Here is an 18,802-nt window from a genome sequence, read left to right on the forward strand (position 1 = left end):
AGGAACGGCATTCTAAGGCAATTCAGAGACAATGAATTCTTAGCTATTTAAAAGGGAACTCCCTGCATGGTCACTCATTATGTTGAAAATCTTGAAACACTAAGACTGTTATGAATGCCCAACAATAGAAACTTACTCAACTAGGTGGAGAACTATTTTCTGAAATATTATAGATCCGACAAAACGAGAATCATGAGTCCAATGAAGCACCAGAAAACTCCACTATTATGAGAAGTTTAATTAAGGTTTGCAGCATGTATGTAAACTTTTATACATAATCTGTTGTAAATAGGGACAAGGAGAAACATGCGAAGAGCTGAGTGAAACAATGAGTATTTTTTTCTATTTTCTAAAAAATTATATAGTGTTACATTGCTAGTGTTGGATTTTGTTTTATTTCATCTTCTGGTTATGTTTCTTTTTTTTAGTTTTTATTTAAATTCCAATTAGTTAAAACACAGGGTAATGTTAGTTTCAGGTGTATAATACAGTGACTCTACACTTATCACCCAGTGCTCATCCCGACAAGTGCACTCCTTAATCCCCATCACCTGCTTCACCCATTTCCAACCCATCTCTATCACATAGACTCAAACACCCTGAAGGTCGTATCTTCTCCCATGCTGCAGAATTACTACATTCAGATACTGACACCGTCCTTTTTAAGGAGATGAGTAGGTATTTCACGTAATGAAATATTCCATAGTATTTATTTAGCAGGTTGAAGACAGGTCGAGGGAAATAGCTAAACTAGTGTACATAAAGGCATTTAATGTCTATAAGTGTATACAAAATTACTCCAAGACCAAAGATGCCCAGTACTTTTCTATATTAAGTTATCCCAAGGTATGTTTATTTTCAGTCCATGCTTAAGTTTAGCTACAGAGTCAGGGATAAAGTAGGATAAGTGAAGGTATTTAATTACTGTTTTCTCTTCTGCATTCTCAACAGAGTAATTGCTGACAAACTCTGTTGCCCAGAAAATGTCGGTTGGAATTATTGAGTACAAAAAAATACAAAAGCAATGAAAAAAGGAGGATGTTTTATTTACATCTTTTTTTCAAAACCAGTGCCTCTGTGTGATTTATGTCTCTGTGGGACCAAGATCACACATCTGCATGAAAAGTTTAAAATCGTTCCTTAAGTTTTCCTCCAACAAACGTTGGTATATTCATTTGAAAATGTAGATTTTATTTCCTTCTGAAACAAGTATCTCACTATTCAGAACATCTAGGTTTGCAAAACGAAACAAACAGAAGGAAACTTGACACGAGCAATGGTTGCCAGTTTTGCTGAGAATCATCCCAGTCCTACAAGAGCTATGGGTTTGTCCACTGGAGATTCAGATTTATTTTTTTATTGTCCAGCTAGTTTATTTTCACCTTATGAATATGACAGCAAATCAGTCTGTGCATATGCATGTGTTTAAATCTATAGGCAGAAATGTCTGGAATCTTTTGGTTATGAAAATTATAATTCATGATAATGAAAGAGAGATATAACACTTATTGTATCCTTCATACAGCTCATTTAATCGAATTGTCCAAATGACTATATGACATATTTGTCCTCTTCTTACATGGCACATTAACCAAAGTTTGTAAGATAGGCTCATATGTCCACAGCCACCTAGAAAATGTTGATGGAGCTCATGTACAAGGCTGCCTGCCAGACTCCAAGGCTTTTGTTTTTAAATTTATTTGTTTTGAGAGAGAGAAAGACACACACACGCACACACACACACACAGAGAGAGAGAGAGAGAGAGAGAGAGAAAGAGAGAGAATGAGTGTGAGCACTGGAGGGGGAAAGAGAGAGGGAGAGACAGAATCCCAAGCAGGCTCCGCAATGTCAGTGCGGAGCCCAATGCAGGGCTCAAACTCACGAACTGTAAGATCACGACCTGAGCCAAAACCAAGAGTCAGACACTTAACCGACTGAGCCACCAACGTGCCCCAAGACTCCAAGACTTTGCTCTTTCTTCTACCATACTCTGCCCTCACTTTTCTCATACAAGTTGAAAAACAGCATTCTCTTTTTCACATTTCCCTGGAAATTACCCATGATAATAAATCGAGTTTTTGTAGTATCTCCTTAGTACTTCCCAACATCACCCTTATACATGTGTGCTTACCTGTACACGCCTCTGTGTGTGTGCACGCACACGTATGGAGGGGATGTGTGAGGCAGAATGGGAGTGAAATTTTTTTCTAGATTTAAGTATCAGGAAGCAGTGGAAACCTCTCCAAATCATGCTTCATGACTAACAAATTCTACCTCTTTGAAATCCGCAAGGAGACAGACGATCTAACCCAGGACATAGGAGGTGGTACCTCGTAACAGTGCTTCAGGTATTTTATATAAAATTTGGAGCGGGCAGATGGTCTGCACATTGGGTCATGGGATGTCCTAGCTGTGCTCAGTGCCTTTAACAGTTCCTGGAAGTTGAATGAAGGTATTCTTTTCCTCAGTTTAATATTCCTTCCATCTCAATAAATTAGCCACCGTCCTTGACATTCAACCCCCTCCTCTCATACGTCAAATATTTAATTATAATTTCTCTTTTACCTCCAATATCATCTACTGCCACCATTCATTTCACAACTTTGCATCCTAATTGTGTATGAAAGCTTACTTAGTATCCCAAGGTCACTTAAACACCTTGTACAGATTGCCCACAGAACTCCAATGCTTAGAATAATGTTTGTATTTCTTATTTTGAAAATCAGGGCCACTGGATATATACAGTGAATCTCCCAGTCCGTCATTTTCCCTCCTTTAGGTACTCTTGTGGGTTGATTTATGTCCTTCTCAAAAGATGTGTTTAAGTTCTGACCTCAGGACCTCTGAATGTGATCTTATTTGGAGGTAGGATCTTCACAGAGGCAACTGAGTAAAAACAGGGTCATCAGGGTGGGTCCTAATCCAATGTGACTGGTGTCCCTATAGAAAGTGGGAATTTGGACACAAACGCGTGAAAGAAGGCCATGTCAAGCTCAGCCTCCAGAGCTCCAAGACTATAAATTTCTATTGTTTGAGCCCCTCAGGCTGTGGTGCTTCGTTAAAGCGGTCCTAGCAAAGTAGCAATTTGGGCTGCATTCAAAAAGGGCAATTTGCTTTTCCCCAGCCATGTTCCATACTTCTCCTTTTCCAAAATTCATTTATTTCATATACGCCTAGACAATTCCTCATTATCATTTATGATTAGCCCGAAGATGACTTCTACCGTAAATTCTGCAAAATCGCTAGCTGGCATAAATGTATTTCCTCCAAGCTCCCGGTAGCGCTTTATTTGTATCTTAGTATAAATATTAATAAATTCTACCTTGCTTTGTTGTTACTTGTATACATATCTTCCTCTAATAAATAAACCAAGTTCTTTGTGGCAAGGACTACTTCCTCCTTCTGGTACCGGTTCATGATTCTGCTCACAGCACTCTGCACAGAGAAGGTACTTCGTGTTTATTTTGTTCCCTGAATTGCACAAGAGAAGCCCAGCTACTTGGGAAAAGGTTGTGGTGAATTGCGTTTCTGCTTCTGTGATAAGAAGCTAAAATACACTTGTGACTGTTTATTCTCTTCTCAGTGTCCTTTCATGGTATATCTTCTCCGTGGGTCTGGTGTCCCAGATTTTCCTTTTTTGTAATCAATTCAAAAATCCAAGTCAAAGTTCTGCCAGAAGGTCTTCTTCAACCGATTCATCAGTTCAGTGGAAGAAAGAACTGCAGGTTCTTCATAATTTCCACAGCCAGCATTTCATCTCTTGTTACATCCCACACCTCTCAACGGGGCCAGGTGCAGACCCGCCTTAACAGTTGCAGATGCTTCTGGTTTGCACATACATTTTCCTCTGCCCTTCTTGAGGAATTATTTACCTTCAAAGTTATTTATGCAGAAAGCATAATTATAGAATAGTTGGGGAAGGGCATTTCTAAAAATTTTACACCAGCATTTCTTCTTTAAAATGAACAAAACAGGGGGTGACTAGGTGGCTCATTTGGGTAAGCGTCCAACTTCAGCTCAGGTCATGGGTTCGAGCCCCGCGTCAGGCTCTGTGCAGACAGCTCGCAGCCTGGAGCCTGCTTCGGATTCTGTGTCTCCCTCTCTCTCTGCCCCTCCCCTACTTGCACTCTGTCTCTCTCTCTCTCAAAAATAAATAAACATTAATTTTTTTTTAAATGAACAAAGCTGGATAAAGCCTCTGTGACCTTCATGAAAAGCCTAGAGGCTAAATGCTTATTAGCCAAAGAAGTGCTCCCCCAAAGTTATTCCACTTCTTTCCAGCTGAAATGTCAAAATTGATGCAAAAATGAGTTGCTCTCACATTAGTTAATAAACAAATACATTCTGAATAGGAGGGAACAAATACAAATATTAGGTAGATTCACCAACTCATGCTTACAAGATGACATCATCACTTATTAAAGGGATTCCTAGATCTATCAATTTTCACTTAATTTGATGAAACCATTTCTGGCCTACAGCTTTGAGGACAAGTATATCAAACTTGGGACAGGTTCAATGTAATGCTTATTATGTCATCATCTCACAAAAGCCGTAAGATTTTGCTTGCTTTAACCTGAATAAGAGGACATATATTTGGGGGTAAAAAGAAAAGGACAGATTGCCAAGTAACAGTCATTAGTTGGGTGCCTTTATGAATTTCTTGATTTGTACTGTAGTCATTTCTCACACTTCTACCCCAAACGACAAAGATCATATTAATAAGTATCTGTCGTTTTGTTTTCCTGAACATGGATACCTTCCAAATGCGACCGAAACCTGACTCCATTTTGCTTTTAGTCCAAAGGCACAGTAGCAGGGAAAGTTAACTCATCTAGCTAAACGGATTTCTGTATGTGGGTATATGCAATCTCTAGACAATGTAGAAACTTCCTCTGTCACCCGAGAAACCAGAAACTGATGTAAGCTCCTAAGAGAATCAAGCAAAATAGAGTTTCCCAGGAGAGCAAAAATATGGCTCATCCACATTGCTCTTTTTACAGAGCATTGAGCCCAGCGCCATGCCTGGAGGGGCCTTATCAATACATTTCTGCGGTGGTGGTACAACTTTGAATTAATTACAACACAGGATATAGGAGGATGAGACAACACTCAGTCTGTGAAATTTTGGAAGCAGTTTGCAATGGTATCAATCCACATAGGATATCTATTGAAGACTACATGTGAGGCTGACATAGAAACACTGAAAATCGGGACAGACAAAAAAAGTTACCTGTTGCACGCCACTGTTTTGGAATAGAGATTCAGGTCACCATAGGAACTCAATGGATCGAATTCACGTTTTAAGTTACCACATAGCAAAAGAGATGAATTTTATCCTTGCAAAAGTGAGACTGAATTAATAGATAAGACAAGAAATTTCTACAACGCTTTATAATACTAAAGTTTTTCTTTTGCGTTCCTTTCTGAAATTAAAATGAAAGAAAAAAAGAATAAAAATAAAGACAATGTTGGGGCGCCTGGGTGGCTCAGTTGGTTAAGCGGCCGACTTCGGCTCAGGTCATGATCTTGCGGTCTGTGAATTCGAGCCCCGCGTTGGGCTCTGTGCTGACAGCTCAGAGCCTGGAGCCTGTTTCAGATTCTGTGTCTCCCTCTCTCTGACCCTCCCCTGTTCATGCTCTGTCTCTCCCTGTCTCAAAAATAAATAAAAACGTTAAAGAAAAATTAAAAATAAAGACAATGCTCCCTTTTCTAGATGTGAAGTGAAAAATACATGTGATGTACCGTGAATGACATCTGTGAACGTTAGCTCAGAGTAGCACCCCATGTTCAGTAAAGGGAAAAATCTGTGGACAAAGTATTTAAAACAAGAACTACTGACATTCACATGAATGCCAGGATTGAATCTGAGATAGCCATGTCTCCGGGGCACACAGAAGGCTCTTCAGAAATACTGTTAGAAGGGTCAGATAGAAATTGCCCCCAAACACTGTCCTCAATCTGAAATTCCATAATCAATCAAGTTAGTTGCACAATGGATCAGTGATAAGTTTAAGCACCACATTCCTTTAAGTGTAAGTGTATCAGCTTGAGAGCAACATTCACCAGGCATCCGTCATGTGTTTAATACTATTTCAGGAAAAGTGTTTAGACAAAGCATTAAAGCACATGGCTCCTTCTCGACGCACTTACTCTTCAGCCCAGAAATAGGAATAGAACCCAACTGGAACCATTAAAGAAGTGATAGTAGAATCATTAGGAGTTGACTTAACGTTGATTAGTATAGGGTGCCTGGGCGGCTTAAGCATCCAACTTAGGCTCAGGTCATGATCGTTCAGTTTGTGAGTTTGAGCCCCGAGTAGGGCTCTGTGCAGACAGCTCGCAGCCTGGAGCCTGGTTCGGATTCTGTGTTTCCCTCTCTCTCTCTGCCCCTCCTCCACGTGTGCTCTTTCTCTCTTTCTCCAAAATAAATAAACATGAAGAGTCTAGGCTGCCCAGGACTCTGGGTGGGTCAGAATGGAATGGGGTCACTGAGGCCATGCCACCCACAGGGAAGAATGTGCATTTCTTAAAACTTTTTTTAATGTTTATTTATTTTTGAGAAAGAGAGAGAGAGAGAGAGAGACAGAGTGTGAGCAGGGGAAGGGTAGAGAGAGACAGGGAGACTGAGAATTCAAAGCAAACTCCAGGCTCTGAGTTGTCAGCACAGAGCCCAAAGTGGGGCTTGAACCCACCAACTGTGAGATCATGACCCAGTTGGATGCCCAACTACTGAGGCACCCAGGCACCCCGAAGAGTGTGCATTTCTAACTACAATCTATTAAAATATCAAGAGCAGAACAGACATGATGAACGTGATATTTTAGGAAAATCATCAGGCAATGCCACACAAGGTGCGCTGAAATTCAGAGTTAAGAGGCAGCCAGCCAAACAAGGCAGGTAATTGCTGGCAAAACCCTAAGCCTAATTTGATGAGGGACAGCTCTTAACCATGAGAACGAAGAGGACAGCCTGGTGGCCATTCTGAAATCAGACCTCCCACACCCTGGTGACAAGCTTTGGGGAAGGAGGACAGACTCAGAGGAAGAGCAAGGAGCATGTTGAACCCACGGGGAAGAGGAAGGTATACGGCACCCTGCTCGTGGGTCTCTCCTCAGTCGGGTCCTGCTCACCTGTGCGCCAGGACATGACAGAGACCACAAGCTTTCCCCAGACAACACAGTCCTGCAAGGGACTGACAGATGCAGGACACAAAAGTTGTCAGTATTCTGCCTTGGCGGACCAGCTCTAGAAAGACATGCTCACTGGTCATGAGTCCGAACTCCTATGCTTCGGTTCAGAAAACCGACTGCACAAGTAAAGGCAGAGAAAGGACGTAACGGGACACTGAACAGTGGAAAAATGTCTTAGGAACTTAAAATGAAGAGTAAACAAAAACCAAGTGTATAAATGGCTGATACCCATTTGGGGAATGTCATTAAAATGAGCGAGGTCACAGCTCTCTTTTCCTCCAAGTGGTTCAAATCAGATCTACAGTGCTGTGTTCATTTGAGGGACCTGCCCTGTAAGACAGAGGTCACAAACAGACAGGCGTCCAAAAGTCTGCAGGTAACTTAGATGAGTAATAACTTCAAGAAGTTAAGAAAATTGGGAGGAACACGTCAAACTAAAGAAATAAAGCCCCTCAGATCTTACCTTTTTTTTTTTTTCCTCCCAAATACTCAGGGATCAAAACCCAGCCTGCAGGCTATGGGTTTATGACATCTGCTTTAATAGGAACATGCCCACAATGGGGAGCATTCTGAGGGTGACAGGATGCTAATAGGACTCAAAGCCATATCGCCCAAGGGAAAGGGGATGGACTGATAACATTTATCCAGGAGAAGGTTTATTTGACAGCTCTTTTCAGATTTCTGAAGGCTTTTGAGTCAAAGTGGAATTAGATTTGTTTGTGATCCCTCCAGAGGATGGATATCAGCAAATGGGACTGACCAGTGAGATGACGAGTTTCCGGTCACTGAAGAGGCTCATACGGAGCTTAAATGAACACTTGGCGAGGATGTGATAGAGGGAGTAACACATAGTGGATGGGATATTGGGATGACAGCCTGCGAGATCCTTTGCAAATCTAAAATTCTAACACTGTATGACATCAACGTCTCAGGCGGGAGAGAGCGGAAAGGAACACTGGTCCCTTGACAGAAAGGCAGAGGAGTCGGTGAGGGACAAGCCCAGAGTTTTTGTCCAGCTTTTCTGTCATGAGCCTCTATTTATCAGACACCATATTCCTCCGTGAAAGAGTGAATTAAAAATCTGAAGGCATAGGATCCACTATTCTTCTTCCTTCCAGAATGAAGGAGAAAACAACCCTGCTGAATGGGAGGCAGAGGAAAAAGGAACGACGGAAGAAAAGAAACTTAAATTTCTTCCCTATTTTCCTAAGGCTGGTTCCAAACACGGTTCTGATAGTCTAACTAATATTTTGAGGGTTTCTGTCACGCATTTCTTTTTAGTGCTGTTAGGCCGAAGACATGCTTTCTCCATATTCCTTTTGGCTATGTAATTTGGTACAACCAATTTTATAAACACTTAGCAAGTATTCTTGTCTTTGATCAGATAATTCCACTTCTGAGAATTTGCACAAAGGAAGCAATGTGAACTACAGAAAAATATTTTACGCACAAAGACGTACACCACAGTGACAGAGGTTGCCTGTGGACAATTAGAAATAATCAAACAATATAGCATGGAGTCACTTGTCCTAGTCAGCTCAGGCTGCTGTAAGGAAATAGCACAGACTAGGTGGCTCAGGCAATGGAAATTTCTCTCTCATGGCTCTGGAGGCCGGGAAGTCCAAGATCAAGGTGCCCACCAATTCAGGCTGGTGAGGGCTCTCTTCTCTTGGCTTTTAGATGGGCATCTTCTCATTGTGTCTTTACATGACCTCCTCTTTGTATTGGCATGAAAAATGAGCTCTCTGGTGTTTCTTCTCCTAAGAGCACTAAACTTTTCAGACCAGCACCCCACTCGTGACGCCCTTTAACCCAAGTATCTCTCAGGGACCCAACCTCCAAATACCATCACACTGGGGGCCTGCGCTCCAACATACGCATTTGGGGAAAGACACAAACATTCACTCCGTAACACCACTCACTCAACAATGAGTTTTCCCAAACTATGTAATAACGCAGAACATAACTTTTGATAGATTAAATAAAAAACAGGATCTAGAAATTATATAATATTACTAAAAGCACACTGAGAAAACCTCAGACATAGGAAAAAAAGTCTTCAAAGTATCAATGTGCTAGCTGTGGTTGTGTTAGTGTGGTAGGACTAATGAATGGCTTTTATTTTTTTATTTTTCCTTTCTTTTTTTTAAACCTTTTTATTTTCCAGGCTTCAAGAGAGAAATGTACAACTTGAACACGGTGCTAGGAGAGTTAAGTTTGTGGGAACACTCCTGCTAATCAGTTCATCAACAAGTGGATTGAGAGTCTATTACCTTTGTTAGGTAAATGGCCCTGAGGAGCAAGAGAGACCAGAGGGCCAGGACCCTGGCCACCTGGAGATAAAGGGTCCCCACACCAGGATCAGAGCCCATAGGACACAGAGTTGACCCTCAGTAACTGTTCATTGAACTCACTGTTTCTGCAATAAGATAGCGGCTGACCATTCATTACAAGGGCCTCGGGAAGTAAGTGTCGCTCTGACAAGCAAGGGTCTGTGTTGTAGTTAATTAGCTTTTCTGTTTGGAAGAATTAAGTTCTGCCAGTTAACTGTATACTTAACGGGAAGTACAGTATATTTATTGTGGGTTTTTTATTTTATATAAAAAATTTTTTTTAACGTTTATTTATTTTTTAAGAGACACAGAGAGATAGAGCACAAGCTGGGGAGGGGCACAGAGAGAGAGGGAGACACAGAATCCGAAGCAGGTTCCAGGCTCTGAGCTGTCAGCACAGAGCCTGATATGGAGTTCGAACCCATGGACCGTGAGATCATGACCTGAGCCGAAGTCGGACGCTCTACCGACTGAGCCACCCAGGTGTCCCTACTGTGTTTTTTAGCTTTTATTTTTATTTTCTGTTTTTTAGAGAGAGAGAGTGCAAGTGGGGCAGGGACAGAGGGAACAGGAGAGACAGAACCTCAAGCAGGCTCCATGCCGAGTGCAGAGTGCAGAGCCTGACACGGGGCTGGATCTCACTTCCCTCAGATCGAGACCTGAGCTGAAATCAAGCGTCAGATGCTTAACTGGCTGAGCCATCCAAGGGCCCCTATTTATTGTGTTTTAAATCCTACGTTCTAATGAACAATTTAGTAGCCTCATAACAATATGCATTTTATTTCCAAAACAAAACAAAAAAATGCAATTGATTCACATCCTTCTTTGTCAATGAAATAGTGAGTATAATTCATGAATATGAGGTGTATCAGGTAGGCGTGATCCTGCTCTTTGACGGGTCCACACCATAAATTAAATTAATGCAGCATGGAAAGAATAAATCTGCTTTAAACTTTTATGCTGTTTTCCTATATGCTACTGAAGTACCTTAAATTTCATTTCAGATTAATGACTTAGAAATAATGACCTTTGAGGAGGAAATGGGAGAGTGATTTCTCGAGATCTGCAATAATCTCTTCTTAATTATGCAGTAATGTCAAATGTAGACGTCGTAGCATTCCTAATGCCTGTCATGGTGCAGTTTCGCAAAATAATAATTACCTCTTAATGCCTGTTTTCACAAAACGAATGTGGCAAACTTGGTGTGTAATTCCTTTCTTAGAATCTTTTTTTCTTAATTGCCCCTGTGTATGAATAATTCTCCAGCTCTGTCTGCACAAAGCCAGAGATGTCAAATTTAGTCACTTCTCTTCTCTTCTGGCTTTTCTCTGCGGCCACTTTTCCCTCCCCATCCACCAAGGACAATGGTTTCTGATGTCACAGGTGTGAAGGGAATGATTCAGAGGACTTGGTTTTCTTTTCTTTTCCTATTTTATTTTATTTTTTAGGGAAAACACTGGTAAGTGGTTTAATTTTTTTTTTATTTTTTAAATGTTTATTTATTGAGAGAGAGAGAGAGGGAGGGAGAGTAGGGGAGGAGAGGAGAGGGGCAGGGAGAATCCCAAGTAGGGATTCTCAGCATGGAGCCTGATGAGGGACTCAGTCTCACAATTGTGAGATCATGACCTGAGCCAAAATCAAGAGTCAGGCATTTAACCGACTGAGCCAGGAGCTCCATGGAAAATGGTTTATATGTGTATCTCTTGACCCCCTCCATGTGGCTATGGTCGCATCCCTGCCAGTAGAGTGGTCAAATACTACAGGGGAAATGGTGAAATCAGGGTGATTCTACCCTAAGCAAGGGCATATGTTTTAGTTATTTAAAGTAGTTTTCAGTCCTTATTAACACAACTATAGTTTTGTAAGTCAGTTGTTTGTTTCTCTTATATATTGTACTTCCTGAATTCCTCCCCCTCCACTGGTTTCCATTCTTAGGGACTGGTTTCTCTGCAACCCAAATCCATCCCATTTCTATCCTTACTGTTACTTTGGTTTTCTCTGAAATTATTTTTGTTCAAGTACTTTTCCATCTGAAGCATGTAAAATAATGATTCTACCTGGCAATTAGATTGATGGCGGTTTTTCTTTTCTTCTTGCTTTTCTGTACGTTCTGAGAGTTTACAGCAAAGATGTATTATTCAGTTAACAGAAAAATAAGTCTTACAAAACTAAAATAAAAATTCATGTTTTCTTTTTAACACATATCCCATTCTGAGCAGGTAATACCAATGCCAGCTACAAAACTGTGCTAGTATGATGCTGAGTATGTGTGTTTTAAAACAAAACAATATGAATTATTATTTATTTTATGCTCATTACCTGCCAGATTTGTCTGTAAGTACTTTGCATGCATTTTCTAGCTTAAACTTCACTTTGCCTTTGGAGGGGAATATCCTCAAAATTCCGAGTTTAAAGATGAAGAAACTGAAACTCACAAAGGTTCAGGATCTTAACCCAAGTCACAAAATTGTCAGAAATGACTGGAGAGAGATCACCTACGCAAGGAGGACACCAGTGTTCATCTGTCAAGCAAGATACCTACACTACTGCCCCCGTGAGAACTTGTATTTTTTAAAAATATTTAATCATGTGTTTTATTTAACCTTATATATCCAAAATCTTGTAATTTAAACATTTAATTGAGTAAAATTTACTAATGAGGTAGTTTACATTGTTTTCATAGTCTTTAAAATATGGTTTATTTCAGGGGCACCTGGGTGGCTCAGTCGGTTAAGCGGCTGACTTCGGCTCAGGTCATGATCTCGCGGTCCATGAGTTCAAGCCCCGCGTCGGGCTCTGAGCTGACAGCTCAGAGCCTGGAGCCTGCTTCCGATTCTGTGTCTCCCTCTCTCTCTCTGCCCCTCCCCCGTTCATGCTCTGTCTCTCTCTGTCTCAAAAATAAATAAACGTTAAAAAAATTAAAAAAAAATAAAATATGGTTTATTTCACATGTGTAGTGCATTTCAAGCACTGAATGGTCATAGGTGCTTGGTGGCTGCCATACTGGATACTACAGTTCTACGTACAGATAATTTTCGACACATAATTAAAAAAAATTTTTTAACATTTATTTATTTTTGAGAGACAGAGCATAAGCAGGGGAGGGGCAGAGAGAGAGGAAGACACAGAATCTGAAGGAGGCTCCAGGCTCCGAGCTGTCAGCACAGAGCCTGACACGGGACTCGAACCCATGACATGAGACCATGACCTGAGCCGAAGTCAGATGCTTCACCAACTGAGCCACCCAGGCGCCCCTTGACACATAATTTTATATTATTTCCTATACTGCCTGTTTTTGTTACTTACTCTTTTTTATTTTTTTAAAAAATATTTCCAAGTTTACTGAGATATTATTATTGACATAGATGTAAGTTAAAGGTGTACAGGATAATTATGATGCATGCATATACGGCAAAATATGACCATACTAAGGTGAATGAACACCTCCATCCCCATACATAATTACATATTTTTTGTGGTGGAGAGAACATTTACGATCTACTCTCTTAACACCTCTCGACTTCCGATAAAAGTGACAACATACAAGAACTTGCATTTTTTAAAAATGCCAGTATAGTTAACATACAGTGTTATATTATTTTCAGGCATACAATACAGTGATTCAAAAATTCTATACGTTACTCAGTGCTCATGATGATAAGTGTACTTTTTTTTTTAAATTTTAACGTTTATTTATTATTGAGACAGAGAGACACAGAGCGTGAGTAGGGGAGGGGGAGAGAGAGGGGGAGACACAGAATCTGAAGCAGGCTTCAGGTTCTCAGCTGTCAGCACAGAGCCTGAGACAGGGCTTGAACCCATGAAACATGAGATGATCACCTGAGCCGAAGTCAAAGGCTTAACTGACTGAGCCAGGTAGGTGCCCCTATTTTTATTTTTGGAGGAACCTCCATACAGTTTTCAACAATGTCTGCACTGGTTGACATTCCCACCAATGGTGCACAAGGGTTCCTTTTTCTCCACATCCTCACCAACACTTGTCTTTTCTCCGGTTTTTGATTTTTGTCATTCTGACAGGTGTGAGGTGATATCTCATTGTGGTTTTGATTTGCATTTTCCTGATGATGAGTGATAATGAACACTTTTTTCATGTTTCTGTTGGCCATCTGTCTGTCTTCTTCGTAGAAACATCTGGTCTGGACTTCTGCCCAATTTAAATAATTTGTTTTTTGGGTGTTGAGTTGTGCAAGTTCTTTATATATTTTGAATACCAACCCGCTATCAGGTATGTCCTTTGCAAATATCTTCTCCCATTGAGTAGGCTTTTCGTTTGTTGATTGTTTCCTTCGTTATGCAGAAGCTTTTTATTTTGATGTAGTCCCAACAATTTAATTTTGCTTTTTGTTTCCTCCTGTTGCCTCAGGAGACATATCTAGAAAAAAGTTGCTATGGCTGATGTCAGAGAAATTACTGTCTGTGCTCTCTTTAAGGGTTTTTATGGTTTTAGGTCTCACATTTAGGTCCTTAATCCACTTTTAGTTTATTTTTGGGTATGGTGTAAGTAAGTGGTCCAGTTTCACTCTTTTGTATGTAGCTCCAGTTTTCCCAACACCATTTGTTGAAGAGACTGTCTTTTTCCCGTTATGAATTCTTGCCTTCTTTACGAAGAAGATTACTTGACCACATAACTGTGAGTTTATTTCTGAGCTCTCTATTCTGTTCCATTGATCTGTGTGTCTATTTTTGTGCCAGTACCATACTCTTTTGAGGACTAGAGTTTTGTGGTATGTCTTGAAATCTGAGATTGTGATACCTCCAGTTTTATTCTTCTTTTTCGAGATTGCTTTGGCTATTTGGAGACTTTTATGGTTCCGTACAAATTTCAGGATTATTTGTTCTAGTTCTGTGAAAAATGCTACTGATATTTTGACAGGGATTGCATTAAATCTGTAGATTGCTTTGGGTAGTATGGACCTTTTAACAATACTGGTTCTTCCAACCTATGAGCATGGAATATGTTTCCATTTGTTTATGTTGTCTTCAGTTTCCTTCTTCAGTGTTTTATTATTCTCAGAGTACAGGTTTTTTCACCTCCTTGGTTAAGTTTATTCCTGGATATTTTATTATTTTTGATTCAACTCTAAATGGTATTATTTTCTTAATTTCTCTTTTTGCTGCTCCATTATTAGTATATATATAAATGCAATGGATTTCTATATATTAATTTTGTATCCTGCAATGTTAATTCATTTATCAGTTCTAGTAGTTTGTGATGGAATCTTCTGGATTTTCTCCATATAGTATCATGTCATCTGCAAATAGTGAATGTTTTACTTCTTCTGTACCATTCTGGATTCCTTTTATTTCTTTTTGTTGTCTGATTGCTGTGGCTAGGACTTCCAGTACTATGTTGAATAAAAGTGGTGTGAGTGGACATCCTTGTCTTGATCTGAGGGGAAAAGCTCTTAGTTTTTCATCACTGAGTATGATGTCACATGTGGGATGTCTTTCTTTCTTTTCTTTTCTTTTCATTCTTTCTAATGTTTATTCATTTTTTTGAGAGACAGCATGGGTGGGGAAGGAGCAGACAGAGAGGGGGACAGAGCATTCGAAGCAGGCTCTGCACTGACAGCAGCGAGCTTGATGCAAGGCTCAAATTCAAGAATTGTGAGATTGTGACCTGAGCTGAAGTCAGATGCTCAACTGACTGAGCCACACAGGTGCCCCTAAATGTGGGTTCTCTATATATGGCCTTTATTATGTTGAGGTATATTCCCTCTAAACTTATTTTGTTGAGGGTTTTTATCATGAATCGGTGCTATACTTTGTCAAATGCTTTTTCTGCATCTATTAAGATGATCATATAGTTTTCATCCTTTCTCTTGTTGATGGTGATGTATCACATCGATTGATTTGAGAATAGTGAACCACACTTGATTGTGGTGAATGATTTTTTAAATGTATTGTTGGATTTGGTTTACTAATATTTTGTTAAGCTTTTTGCATCTACGTTCATCAGAGGTATTGACCTGTAGTTCTCTTTTTTTTGTAGTGTCTTTATCTGGTTTTAGTAATGGGGTAATGCTGGTCTCATAGAATGAATTTGGAAGCTTTCCTTCTTCTTCTATTTTTTTGGAATAGTTTGAGAAGAATAGGTATTAACTCTTCTTTAATTTTTTGGTAAAAATCACCTGTGAAGCTGTCTGGCCCTGAACTTTTGTTTGTTAGGAGTTTTTTGATTACTGATTCAATTTCATTGCTGATAACCAGTCTGTTCAAATTTTCTATTTCTTTCTGATTTTGAATCTTGGTTTTGGGAGGTTATATATTTTACATCTTATAATCTTTTGTATTTATGTGGAGTTAGTTGTTATTTCTCCTCTTCATTTCTGATTTTGTTAATTGGAGCCTCTCTCTCTCTCTCTCTCTCTCTCTCTCTTTTATTTTTTATTTTTGGTGATGAGTCTAGAGAAAAGTTTATCAATTCTATTCATCTTTTCAAAGAACCAGCTCCTGGTTTCATTGATCTGTTCTATTTTTTTGGTTTCTATTTTGTTTATTTCTGCCCTAATCTTTATTATGTCCCTCCTACTGGTTTTGGGTTTTGTTCATTCTTCTTTTTCTAAGACCTTGCATTTTTATAGTATTTTATGGTTTACTACATATAGCACTTATTTGGACATAAGATTTTCATTCAAGCTGCAAGGCAGGTATTATTGTCTCTATTTTAATAGGGCAGAACCTGGAATTTAAGGAAGTTAAGTGTCTTACTCAAGGCCAGACATTTTAACAGATAGCAAAGTCAGGGCCAGAAACCATGTCTTTTGGCTTCAAATCCAGATATGTACTTTCTATACCTAACATGATAAAGATGGTCTACACCCTCACTGTATAGTAAATCAAAGTCTTAAGAGAAAATGCTAGTGCATATATGGAAAGCATGGAGAAGATACTGGGTTTGGAGGTAACACATATATTATGATGACTACAGAGGTAATCCATTCATTAGAAAAGGAAACAGAAATCAAAATAAATAATTTTAAGGTAATAAGGGCACTTGAGTTGGGCGTATTCTCTAGCATGTTCCCCAACCACTGAATTTAAATAGCTGTGTGAGTCTAGTTCAACATCTAATTAAAGAACAGCAAATCTGAAATAATTCAAAGGTAATGAAAATTCTTTCTCTGCTTCTTAAAAATAATTTTCTAAATGAGTTTTCTTTCCTTTTCATTTCCTCTAACTAGGACTACTCTGAGGGAAAAAGTCATTTCATGTAACTATCATAATAGCTTAAAAATTCTTAGAGCCTAAGTTTGAATTTCGATCACTAAAGCTTATAATGTGCACTAAAGCCTTTCTTGTTTACAATGTAATTTTGCATGTAATGACTGTAGCTGACCACAGAGAGCATAGTGTGATGATTTTAGTCTCTGGTCCCTCAAGATCTTCCAGATTTCTTGTGAAAGTAAGAAAAATTAAATATGTGAGTAATAACAATGTGCCGACATGTCAAAGCAGTAAACTAAATTTTCCCAATTAAAAACAATCTAAAAAAATAGTAATTTACTTTGCTAGTGGTGTATATAAGGTAAAATACACAAAATACAAATATTTTCCCAAAGTAAAATAGAAGCATCTTTAATAATCAACTCCAATTTTACCCACGTCATTTCTATTGCAATTTTTTTTTTGTAGGGTAGTTTTTTGCTCTGCAACATAGATGTCAACGAAAAACCAATGTATAGGGGCACCTGGGTGTCTCAGTCAGTTAAGTGTCTGACTTCTTCAGCTCAGGACATGGTCTCACAGCCTGTGAGTTTGAGCCCCGTGTCAGGCTCTGTGCTGACAGCTCTGAGCCTGGAGACTGCTTCAGATTCTGTCTCCCTCTCTCTCTGCCCCTCTCCTGCTTGTGTTCTCTCTCTCTCTCTCTCTCTCTCAAAAATAAATAAACATTAAAAAATTTTTTAAAAAAGAAAAATCAATATGTAACTCCAAAAGGTAAAAATATCTGAAAGTTTTTATAAGTAGCTACACATATTAATAAAGGATACCCTTTTTAATACATTGATTATGCAGATCAAGATTAGTATAATTATTTTAGGATGTTAAATTTGTATTAAAATGTAGATGATGACTCAGAATTTTTTCTTCAGTATCATTTTTATATGCTTATTAATGTGTAAGAGAATGGGACATTTTAATTCTTTTGATTTTTAAGCCCAGAGTCTCAAGGCAAAAATGAAATAAAATATTTTTAAAACAGAGAGATGGCAGTCTCTACTATTCTAACACCACTCAGAAAATACAATATTTAACTTACCATCACGCAAGAACAAATTCACATTCCATAAGCACTTTACCCGGGAATGCCAAAGACCTTTTCTTATTTCTTGGAACATCTAAGCTCCTTTGAAAAGTCTCAGAACTTGGATGGCCCATTGGCATGAGGCTTGTGGAAGCAGAGACACGGTCGTATGCCCGATTTGTCTTAGCTCCCTTCCTACAACCTGTGACACATGACTTGAGCCTTGTTCTTTCTGACCCAGGGGAGCTTCTATGTGCCTTGGTGGAAAATGAAGCAGACCGTGCCTTCATTGTTTCTTCACATCTTAAGATGATGTTAAGTTATCTTCATTGTAACCACAGGGTTTGGTTCCATACTGATCTCATTCTTTACAATCAGCACAAATTTAAGAGGTGGAGAAGTGTGTGGGTAAGCAGTACCGAGTGCCTGTAGACCAGAACTGCTGACACAGTACACAGGCTAGAAGCATGATGGACCCAGACTGCTGAGGTTCAGCCCCTATCCTGAGACTTGGGCAAGCCGATATTTTCAGCCTTGACTCCCTTATCTGAAAAATGGGTGTGATGATCATAACACCCACCTCAAAGAAGAGCACTAAGAGGAAAAGAGAAATTAATAATTGCAAAACCCTTTGGAACTTCTGTGGCTCGATGTAGGCTGGGCCTGATGCTTCTCTAAATCACCAGATCATACGGAATCCAAAGAGTGTCATAAAGACTACATTTAATTACAAGTTCTATAGCAAATGTGTGAGTCAGTGCCTAGATTAACATCTACACCTCATGGCAGTCTTTCATTCTGAGCATTCACTCCTTCACTCAAGATATTAACGCGCAACTGTTGTTATCTATATGCATATACAAATGTAAGAACAAAAAGTCTTAAACAGTGATGATGTCCTAGAAGAAAACATGCCTACGTTCCATTTCTTTGAGTTATCTTCAAAACGTTATTCGTAACGATGCCTTTCTTGGCTGAATTCCCATTGTACTGGGAGTAGGTATCGGAT

General features: G+C 39.3%; 1 protein-coding gene and 1 non-coding gene across 5 annotated transcripts in view; both read right to left on the reverse strand.

The window, feature by feature from the left end:
* CHRM3 (cholinergic receptor muscarinic 3) overlaps window positions 1–18,802 on the reverse strand; it is a 527,319-nt gene that overhangs the window by 211,064 nt on the left and 297,453 nt on the right. The window lies entirely within an intron of this gene.
* Window positions 12,695–12,777, reverse strand: TRNAR-UCG. The gene has a single exon. It is a non-coding gene; the product is annotated as a tRNA-Arg (tRNA).

This window comes from Leopardus geoffroyi, chromosome D2 (genome assembly GCF_018350155.1).
Source record: "Leopardus geoffroyi isolate Oge1 chromosome D2, O.geoffroyi_Oge1_pat1.0, whole genome shotgun sequence".
NCBI lineage: Eukaryota > Metazoa > Chordata > Mammalia > Carnivora > Felidae > Leopardus > Leopardus geoffroyi.